Raw genomic sequence first — 11293 nt, 5'->3', positions numbered from 1 at the left:
GAAGGACAGATCGTGAAGCTGAGGCTCCAATACTTTGGCCACCTCATGAGAAGAGAAGACTCCCTGGAAAAGACACTGATGTTGGGAAAGATGGAGGGCACAAGGAGAAGGGGACGACAGAGAATGAGATGGTTGGATGGTGTCCTTGAAGCTACTAGCATGAGTTTGATCAAACTGCGGGAGGCAGTGGAGGACAGAAGTGCCTGGCGTGCTCTGGTCCAGGGGGTCACGAAGAGTCGGACACGACTAAACGACTAAACAACAACAACAACAACTCTTAAAATGGGGAAGTGGCAGGGAGCATTGCTCAAAGGAAGGCACCTTAGAGAATTATAGCATACTTTCCCAACATTTCTCTGATGAAAATAGCATCCCTATTCCATAATAATAACAATATTTATTCCCCCCCCCCCATCTGACTGGGTTGCCCCAGCCAGTCTGGGCAGCTTCCAGCATATATAAAAACGTAAAAAAACTTCCCTATACACAGCTCCCTTCAGATGTCTTCTAAAGGTTGTATAGTTACTGATCTCCTTGGCTCGGGGGTCACGTTACTCCACACCCTCCAACATTTCTCTGATGAAAATAGGGAAATCCTAAGGAAAAGCGGGACATTCCGGTATCAAATCAGAAACTGAGATGGGTGCTGTAAATCTGGGACTGTTCCGGGAAAACAGGGGCCCTTGGAGGGTTTCTGCGAAGGGTTGGAAGGGACCACAAGGGGGTAATTAGTCAAACCCCCTTCAATGCAGGAATCTCTACTAGATCATACAAGGCAGATGGCCATCCAATCTCTCCTTAAAAACCTCCAAGGAAGGACAGCACCACCTCCTGAGAGAGACTGTTCCACTGTCAAACAGCTCTTTACCATCAGAAATATCTTCCTGGTGTTTAGTTGGAGTCTCCTGTCTTGGTATAGACTCTACACTGACTGGCAGCAGCTCTTCAGCCCTCCTTGAAGATGGGCAGTGTTGAACCTGGAACCTTTCATATGTGTGCAACATGTACAGAGCCTGAACATGGCTCTTCCTGGTGTGTTTAGATTGCTGCTTAGGAATTCCAGAGGAGTCACGGTGCTGATCTATTGGGGCAGAAGAGTGAAGGAGGCTGTTAACAATAATAAATTTATTGTGGCATAAGCTTTCCTGGACTAGAATCTGCATCATCAGAACCCTCTGCGCGTCTACTTGAAAGTAAGTCCACACTGAACACATCAGGATTTATATCTGAGTATACATGCAAATGGTTGTCTGCACAGCATTTATACATACCAGTCCAATGCATGCCTACAAACTTCATTGGTTCTTTCTCCCAGGTAAGTGCATCTATAAAGTTAACAAGGCAGAAAATCATGTATGTTTTCTCAGAAGTATGTCACAGTTAACTAGGACATTCTCCCTCGTAAATTTGCTTAAGATTGAAGTCTTGATTGATTGATTGATTCATTGCCTTGCTTCTAAATGATGAAATTGGAGAAGGAAGACAGTTGTTCTTAAACAACAACTTGCAGTTGCAGAATCAAAGGATACCACATTATTAAGAAAGCAAAAGTTACATTTAATTGGAATGGGAAACAGCTGGTGCAGTATTGTAAACAATCAAATCATTATTTTCTCAACTTCGCCCCTTCCCCCAGTCTGCAATATGAGGCTATTAATAGTGACCATGTAGAACTGCTGGAAGGATTACTGAAATAAAAGTACTGTACATGAAGCACTTTGAACACAGGCTGACCCACCTTCAGAACACTTGGAAAATCCCCACTGGAGGAAGCCACTCTGATCTGTGACAAAGCTTAGGTGATTAACTACTAATCAATTAACTAGGTATTTAAACACTAAATAATTGACTACCAGTACAGTCCTAAGTATGATTATTCAGCAGTAAGTTCTACTGAATTCTTTGGGTTTTAGGAATAAATATGTATAACTGCAATCTTAGACTTCTTAGTTTGCCTATGCATATTTATTTTTGAGTAAACATAGAACTTAACTTTTGAGTTATCATACATAAGACAGAAATCTCATCCTAGGTTTGTGAGCTGCTAGATAAAGTTTTTCCACATTCTTTAAAGAATAAATTTCTCGGATGCTGTAAGAACTTCTTATTGTAGTTTTTCATATGTTTTTGACTAAGCACTGAAAACAGATTATGGGAACCATCAAAAATACTTTTGGAGGATGTGCTTCATACTTGCAAGCCTGGAATGCTTCCAGATGAGGCTTCTAATGTACAATTGCTATGCCTCCTTAATGCAATTTTATTAGATTCCCATTGTAACTGTTTCCATTGTTTCCATTCCATTTCCATTGTAACTGTTATCGTCCTATGTTTTCATTATAACTGAGACTCTTGATTTCAGGGTTTGGGGTTCAAGCCCCACATTGGGCAAAATAATTCCTGCATTGCAGGGGGTTGGATTAGAGATGATCCTCATGGTCCCTTCCAACTCTACAGTTCTATGAGTCTATGCTTCCTCTATATTTTTTCTTACCATTCAAAATCTGTTAAGGAGGTAAATATTGCCAGCTCTTTACAGATAATGGTAGGACAATGGAAGGGGTTGTCCTTGGATAAGGTAATTAAACGTTAGGTATGTTCCTTCTTTCTCTTCTGCTTGCTATGCTTTTCTGGTTTTGGAGCCATTTCATGTCATGCACCACAAATCCTTTCTTTTGATCAACCAATTAATTGTTTCCTGGAATGAGATTTCCTCAACCCACACATTTCAATTTAAGCTACCGTATTTAATTAGTTGATCACACTGTAAACAGCAGTGCTTGCTTCCAAGTACAGACATGTAAATTTTGTCTGTAATCCTGTAAAGTTCCAATCCTCTAGCCATGTACTTGCTTTCTTAGGAAATCTGTGTAGGTTCCACCTATAATCCTGGAAGGCAGGCATCTGTCAGCCCTGTGCTGTAGACACTATGTAAAAAAAAAAGGGGGGGTACTCAACACTAGTCCTAGTCGGATAAACCCATCAAACCTAACTGACATGAGTAACTTATGTTTATTCATTTCAGTAGGTCTACTCTGAGTAAGATTTGGTTGAATACAACCCAGAAATGTGTTGTAGTAGATAGTACAGCTAACAAGCAGAGGAAATTGTGTTGTTCTAGATCCAGTTGTGGAATTGGCTACATTAGAAATCTGGCACCCTCAGGTGAAATCTACAGGAATTAGAGCCCGGTTGTGTAACCATGCTTACTTGGATGTAATATGAGCTGCAGTCATCTTGACCTGTAGTGTAGGCACTCTATAGACACAAATCCAGGTGCATGCACACAAAAATGGTGCTAAAATGGTTCTGAGAAGCACATGCTTCAAAATGTCAGAAATATGGTTGAGGGGTGGGAAAGAGGACAATACTGCTCACACAGCTATGCCATGCCCACCATAGCTATGTAATATAGTGGGATGCACACATCGAGCAGTGCAAGATGAGTCCAGAAGCATGGATAATGGCTGCTTGCATTCTGCTTTTAGCTTACAGCAGAAGAACAATGGTAGCACTATGAACTCTCTATCTGGAAGCATCCTGGCAGATTTCCAACTGTTTCCAAAATCCTGTCCTTAGGAATGATTCATACGGACAGCAGAAGGGGCTATATCTACTTCTTAATGTTTCTTTCCCCCTTTCTGCTATCACATCATAGGTTGAAAAAATAAATAGCAGCCATTATTTTCTGCTATTGCCCTGTATCCATGCATGTTATGTCTTTGTTCTCCCATTGGTGACTCTTGTCGTTTCTTTTACCCCCTCAAAATATTTGCAGAATAGGTGAAGTAGGAGTAAAGCAAGTGCTCACATAAGGAGGCTATTCATAAAGTACAGCAACCCTACCTTGGCCTCATTTCTGTAAATGTTATGAGCTCACAGGATGAGAGCCCTAATCATAACAGAGTGGCTAGAATCAAAAGAGCTACTTTAGGTTCATTGAAAGAGCTGGGGTATGCTAGTGAGATTTCGGAAAACCTTTCTCCCCTTAGAACAGCAGAGCCCCATGCCAAATCACAAGCTGCTTTTGAAACATTTTTCATTTATAAATGCAGCTTATTTCTATGGAACATGGAGGGCTGCTGTTCAATAAATGCAGGGCTAATGCTGTCTTATGTATTTTTAAAATTGCACATAGAGTATAAAAAAATCTAATGTTCTAATTTGAGTTGCTGTTTAGCCCAAAACCCTCCAACTGAACAATTAAATTGGTACTTAATATTAAAAATTGTTCAGCTCATTCTGGGATTTTACAATGTGTCTTGTTTTTATGTGTGCACAAGTCTTAAAGTCTGCATCTGCTTGGGGGAAAGCCAAGATTCTCATGGTTTCACCAGCTGGGTCCTTCCATCAAAACACTCCAGATAAAATTGGTTCAGCTGGCAAGCTTGTAGAAGTTACTGTTCCTCTATAATGGAAAAGTTTCAAGTGACTGATAGTCCTAGTGCTAAGATTACACTGACCTCAAAGACTGCAATTTTCCATTGGGAAATTCCAAAAGCTGGATTGGCTTAAATGTTTAGTCTTGCTTATAAATTAACACTTGTTTAAAAGAAAGAGAGGGAGAGGAAGAGAAGAAGAAGAAGAAGAAGAGGAGGAGGAGGAGGAGGAAGAAGAAGAACTAGCCCCAACCCTTTGTACAACACAACAGCAAGGGATCCTGGGGTCAGTGCCGAGTCTGGTTTGGAACACGTGAAAAGGGCTTGTACGTGACTCTGCCATTAAGCAACTTTAACAAGTTCATAAATTAAAACATGGTGAGTTAGGAGTTCCAGGTGTTGGCAGAATTAAAATTAATATTCTGGGCTTTTCTAGTGTAGAAATACAGCAAATAACAGTTTCTCAGCCTTTGTCCCAGTGACACATGATTCAGAATCGGAATAGCATGTATTGTGTCAGTCCATATACTATAGCAGAATAAAACAACTTAGAAGACAAACGATTTACTTATGTAGCAATATAGGCATATTTCATGTGTACACATTGGTGTCTGTAATGCTACACACCATAAAATGTGAAGAGAAGATACTCATTTCCAAGCAAATGGGAATCTCTTAGCTGCCTTGAATCTTTCACCATTCAGTTTCATTGGATGTCCATTGAGCTCTAGAGTTAAAAGAGAGAAAGAAGACTTTTTATTTATCCACTTTTTGCACACCATGAATTATTATTATTATTATTATTATTATTATTATTATTATTATTATTAATTTCATAAAATATATGCACTGATTGTACAAAAACCTCAAAGTGGTTTACAAAGATTGTAATTGCATGTGCCTCCATTGTGTCTCCTCTTTCCTGCCTTTTTTTTCTAAACAAAAAGCCCCAAATATTGTAACTTTTCCTTATAGGGAAGTGGCTCCATCCCCTTGATTAGCCTTTTCCCAACCCTTTCTAGCTATACAATATTATTTTTGAAGTGAAGTGACTAGAACATTTAGTTTAAAGAAAATATTTGACATCCTCAGACGTTTTTCTTCTTCTTAGAAGGGCTTGATTTTTATCTATCCTGGGTAAGGGTGGATCTTCCAGAGATGTGCATGCAGACCGGCCCAACTGGTTATGACCAGTCATTTCATTTACAAGCTGGGCCTGAAGGGTTGTAGCTTTTTGTCCAGTTGATAGCTGGAGAAGCAGGAAGGTGTGGGGAAATTACTAGGGGTCTATGAGGAAAGGTTGACTGGCATGTAGCATTTGCAGCTTTTTAGCTTAGGAAGAAGAAAAAGGCAAACAAGGGGGAAGGGATATGATATAGAACAGGCTTCCTCAGCCTCGGCCCTCCAGGTGTTTTTTGGCCTACAACTCCCATGATCCCTAGCTAGCAGGACCAGTGGTCAGGGATAATGGGAATTGTAGTCTCAAAACATCTGGAGGGCCAAGGTTGAGGAAGCCTGATATAGAATTATATGTATGGTGTGTAGAAAATGGATAGGCCTCTCACATAATACTACTACTTGGTCACTCAATGAAGCTGAATGGTGGGAGGTTCAAGGCAAACATCTTCATACAGCACATTGTTAAAACTTGGAATTTGCTACAGCAAGATGTGGTGGTGGCTACCGTTAAAAGCAGTTTTAAAATGGGATTAGACAGATTCACACAGAATGTGGTGATCAATTGCTACCAGTGGGCTTATACTACCTCCAGCATCAGAGGGTCATATGCCCTTGAATACCAACTTCTGGGCGCGGCAGGGAGGATGAGTGGAAGAGTACTGTTGTGCTCACATTTGACTTGTGGGCTTCCTAGAAGCAACTGGTTGGCCACTGGGAACAGAGTACTGGACTGGATGAGGCTTTGACCTGATCCAGCACAGCTCTTAAGGCTCATGTCAGAATTCTGTTGGGCTAATAATAAAATAGTGTTGACCAGTGGGGCATCTAAGTAATTTTAGACCCTAGACTTAATGGTCATGTGGCAGGGGTGGGTGGGTTAGCCAGTCATGTTTATGAACTCAGCCTCAAGGTCCAGCCTTAGCTGAATCACTGCTGCTGAGCAGATGCAACTTGGTATTGGCAGGCAGTGGGTGGACCCATTGCTGGCTGTATGTAGGCATAGCATTAAGCATACTTTTCACAGGGACAGGGTTTATTACCAGTAGGTGATCAAATGTTAATCTGTAGTATTATTAATCCCCTTTCAATTCAGGAGAAATCTGAATATTGGTCTGCTTACAGTCTTTGACCTCAAGAATTCTGCAGGGTGCTGGAAACCTAAACTCAGTCATGGAGTCAAGGACACCGACCAGGTTCTTATTCTTCAGTGTTAAATGCATATACAGTGGTATCTTGGGTTAATTTGTTCCAGAGGTCTGTTCTTAAGCTGAAACTGTTCTTAACCTGAAGCACCACTTTAGCTAATGGGGCCTCCTGCTGCCACTGCACCACAGGAGCACAATTTCTGTTCTCATCCTGAAGCAAAGTTCTTAACCTGAAGCATTATTTCTGGGTTAGCGGAGTCTGTAACCTGAAGCGTATGTAACCATAGCATTTCTTTTTGTAATTCAGTATTGTAGTTTGCCCTTTCATTACAGAATGGAACTATTCACTAGACATGACTTTAAAAGTTTTAATGCTTGTATTATGTTTGTTTATTGTAGAATAGTTATCCAATTTATTCTGCCTCTGCACTCTCCTTTTGCCAATTGACTTCACTTCTGGCTCTCTTTCTGAATACTGTATAACTGTGAGCCCTGAAGTCTAATTTAGTAAGTTTTATTGCAGTACTGCTTAGGGGGGAGCTAGGAAAAGGATCTTATTGTGTTGTTAGAATAATTAATATGTCTACTGCTTCACAGTGTTTCCCAAACATCCCTTTTCATTTTCCCTGCCTTTCTGGACCTCTTGGACTGATTTCTTCTTGCTACTTGCTGTTAGTGTTTCCTTGAGGCCCAGCAAAGGATATAGCTGGGTTAAAAAGGTCTCATTGTCGTGCCAAAATAAATATTTGGAATACTGAAGCACAGTGGTTTCTTGTCTTTTTGTTAACGATTCAGGGCATTGTAACGTATTTTGTCTGCTGAAAAGTGCATTGCAATGATTAATCTGATGTGATAATTAAGTTGATTCTTTTGTAGCTTATGAAACCAGGGAGCTCTGAATGACTCAGTCTTCTGCCACATCTGGAAAAAGCATTATATATTGCAAATGGGGCTTGGAACAAAAAGCTGCTGTGTATCTGCCCCTTTTAACAGGGACACACTCTTTTTCAGAGTTCTAGCCAGGCTCTCCTCCAGTATTTTGTCCCTCTCCCTAATTTTCCAACCTGTGTGGAAAAATTATGCTTCCCCAAATGACACTCAGCTTTCTGGGGTCGTTAAAATACCAGAGGGTGTTTGTGTGGTCCTCAGGTTTATCCATTGTTGCTGTTATTTTGTATTCCTGCAATCCTTGGGGTTCCTTGAGCTTGCTGATAACTTAATTTTGGTTTGTCATTGACTCTTCTTTTGGCTACATAGCTGTCTGCACTCAACATCTGAGTTCACTATTAGAGGGGGTGATTCTGTTAATAATCCTTCTCTTATGTCACTTCAGCTGTTGTCTTGTGGGTCAGCTAGTCAGTCCTTTGTGATTCATCTTACCCTTGCATACTGCTGTGTGCCATGAATGAGATAGTTTATAAACAGAGTGCCTGCAATGGACCAATTTTTCTACTTGCTTTTGAATATTAAGCCATCTTCATGTGTTAGTCAGACAAAGGTCATGAGTTTTCCTCAGCAAGTAAAATTAAATTTATAATTGGAAAATACTATTAAAGGTGAGACAGAATCCCCCCCCCCCAAATAAGCCATGTTGCTCACAGAGACTGACAGACACATACCACCTCTCCTTTGCCTGGCATTTTGACTAATGTTTTGACTAACCAATAAGTGGGTGTGATACTTCTGGACAGATGGTCAGAGGGTGCAGGAAGCCAAGATACCATCTATGTACATGATGTGTATCTTAGAGCATATATCTAGATATGAACATTAAATGTCTAGAAAGGAGCCAAGCGGTTTCTTAGTACCTGGCTGGCTTTATCAAGTTCATGTACATAAAGCTGTGTACACACCATACATTTAAAACACATTTGAAGCACATTATTTCCTTCACATTATTCTGGGCACTCTAGTTTCCTCAGAGAGGGCACAAGACATTTGGGCACCTGAGGCGAACCACAGAAAGGGGTGAATGAAGATCTACATCAGAAACAAGGGAGGGAATTAAGAATTATGTCGTGATCTGCTGCCCCTGCTGATTCTGCTACCTGAGGCATTCGCCTCATCTTGCCTCATGGGTGGGCTAGCCCTTAGTTTACTCATTTACAATTCCCAACAAGCCTTAACAAACTACAATGCCCAGAATACTTTGAGGGAAAGAATGTGCTTTAAGGGTACAGCATGTACACAGCTTAAGACAAGGAACTGGAACTATTCACCCATTGTTCACCTGAACAATTTTTTTCCATGAAAAGAGAGCCTTGAAGTTACCTATCAGTAGTTAGCACCTTGATGGCATACTGAGAAGCAGGGCCAGATTTAGGTTTGATGAGGCCCTAAGCTACTGAAGGTAATGGGGCCCTTTAGATGTCCAACTGTCCTTTGTCAACAACAAATTGTTGCTGTTTTTTGTGTTGAATATATGCTATATGGTAATTTATGGACCTAATACGTATCTAAAGCCATTTGCACATAACATGTATTTTATCAAAGTAATTGTTGAACTGAAATACAATTAAGAAGTCTATTAACAGTGAAAAAATTTTTTGAGGGCCCAAGAGAGTGATGCCCTAAGCTATAGCTTGTTTAGCTTATATGTAAATCTGGCACTGCTGAGCAGGCACATAGATATCCAACCCTCTGTGATAAACGTCATAGCCAAAGGCTGGCTGATCACAGAAAGGATCTCATTAAAATATTCCCAGAACTGGTAAGGAAACCCAGGGAGAAGATAATAGGTATCTTAACTTAACAATTCTATTTTTAACAGAAAGAGGGGCTAAATATTGAGAGTAAATCAGTAATTCTGTACTTCAGAAGTGTTACAGTAACCTAAGGACCAACTAACACTTCAGTGTGGCAGGCATGCTTTGGGGATGTACACCAATGTTCTTTGTGGGAAACACACAAACTGTGAAGGGAGACATGTCTTCCTTTTTAAGAAGCATGTGGTGGACACCAAGTATACTGAGAAACCATGACTGTCTGTGGTGCATGTCATACTTTATGTGTTCCCCACAGGTAAACATGTGTACTGCTGTACTGAATTGGCTCTAAGCGGAAGGATAATTCCACCTTCCACACCGTGATCATAAGGCTCCTATTGGAAATAGTTCTGCAGCACTAGACACTGGATTAACCATTTTTTTCTAAATACACTACATATGCAAGCAACTGTGGCAAATTTTAGAAGCGTTTTGACAAGTATAGGCAAATAATAGAAAAGCATGTCATATGAGTAAGAGGGACTGAAGTTCCAGACTATGATTCAGCATGGGCAGGCTTGTACAGTTTGTGACCCTCCAACTAAAACAAGCCAATGCAGCAAGCCAATATCTTGACGTACTTCTCCCTGCTTTTTTTCTAAGCCAGACAGGCGGCTATAATAGAGGCTTATTGTGTTCCTATCAAGCACGTTTAGCTGATGGCTGCATTTAGCTTAGTAAACAACAAGTTGCAGCCATGGCTGTTGTGTGTCCTCTGCTTTGATAGCCGTAAATATAATCTGTGGCTCAAGTCAGGTGCAACATTATTCACATCTTCTCTTTCTCCTCTGGCTCTTCCTTGTTCTAGTTGCCCAGCTCAAATTGGTATGGGTATTCTTCCTCTTCATTCAGGAACCCATTGTTGCCAACCTTACTTTTTGTCTCCTCTCATTTTTAAATTAACTGTTAGACATATGACTCAGATTCAGTGTAGCCATTGTGCCCTTTTTTTTGTATACTACTGTCATCATTTTTAGTTGACAGTTTAAGCCATGGAGCTTTTCTGAGATACTGTGTACAGTCCTGTGTTGCACTGCTTATATAAAAAACTTTTCGAAATAAAAGCAAGCTAAAACTATAACAGATTGCAGAGCTAAAAGACAAGCAGCCTTACTCATTGCCATATTCACTCTGAAGTGTTGTTTATATAATGCTTTTTATTTATTTATTTACTTTGCCCTGCTCTTCAGCTCAAAACCCTTCCAGAACAGTTAAAACACAAGCGATAAATATTAGACAGTTGTTGCCTTGAGCAGGCTTACAATTTAAAAAGCTGTAACGGAAAAAGGAGAAATTGTGAAAGAAGGGAAACAAAGGAATGCACACACCAATTCTTAATAGTCTGCCAGATTTTCAGGTTCTTATAATGACCAGGAATGGAAACATTTCTGGGAGAGGAGGAGCTTAATGGAGCTATATTTTTCCTCCCCATCTCTCCCTCAGCTGATGAAATGGCTGTTGCCCAGTGACCACTGAGAGAGGGACTCCATGGAAAAGCACAACCCTGCTTCAGACCTGTGTCTTTGTCTCTCTGTGCTATATATTGATGGAATGGCTGCTACTAGGTGATAGTCGAAGAAGGGAAGACCAGATGGAGCTGGTCTCACAGCCAACCTGATGGAAATACCATGCTTCCCAGCTCTCCTTCTGCTGTACTGAAGACTGTGGGCTGAGAGGCTTTGACTTAGGTTCTCCTGCACTGACAGATATGCCACCTCCATGGGGGATATCTGGACACACTATATACACAGGTGAAACATGCAAATGGTGGAAGGTTGTGCGTAAAGCCCACCATAACAAAGCCTTGTGACTTGCATGGGGGGAA

General features: G+C 40.7%; 1 long non-coding RNA gene across 1 annotated transcript; it reads left to right on the top strand.

The window, feature by feature from the left end:
* The first annotated feature begins 306 nt into the window (after positions 1–306).
* Positions 307–7462, top strand: LOC309530216. Its single transcript, XR_014218689.1, has 2 exons — positions 307–1315; positions 4284–7462. It is a non-coding gene; the product is annotated as an uncharacterized lncRNA (long non-coding RNA).
* The last annotated feature ends 3831 nt before the right edge of the window (positions 7463–11293 follow it).

The sequence above is a fragment of the Podarcis vaucheri genome, assembly GCF_965113315.1.
Source record: "Podarcis vaucheri genome assembly, chromosome: 4".
NCBI classification, from domain to species: Eukaryota; Metazoa; Chordata; class Lepidosauria; order Squamata; family Lacertidae; genus Podarcis; species Podarcis vaucheri.
The sequence above is the reverse complement of the archived record's forward strand: the minus strand, read 5'-3'. Positions and strand labels throughout refer to the sequence as shown.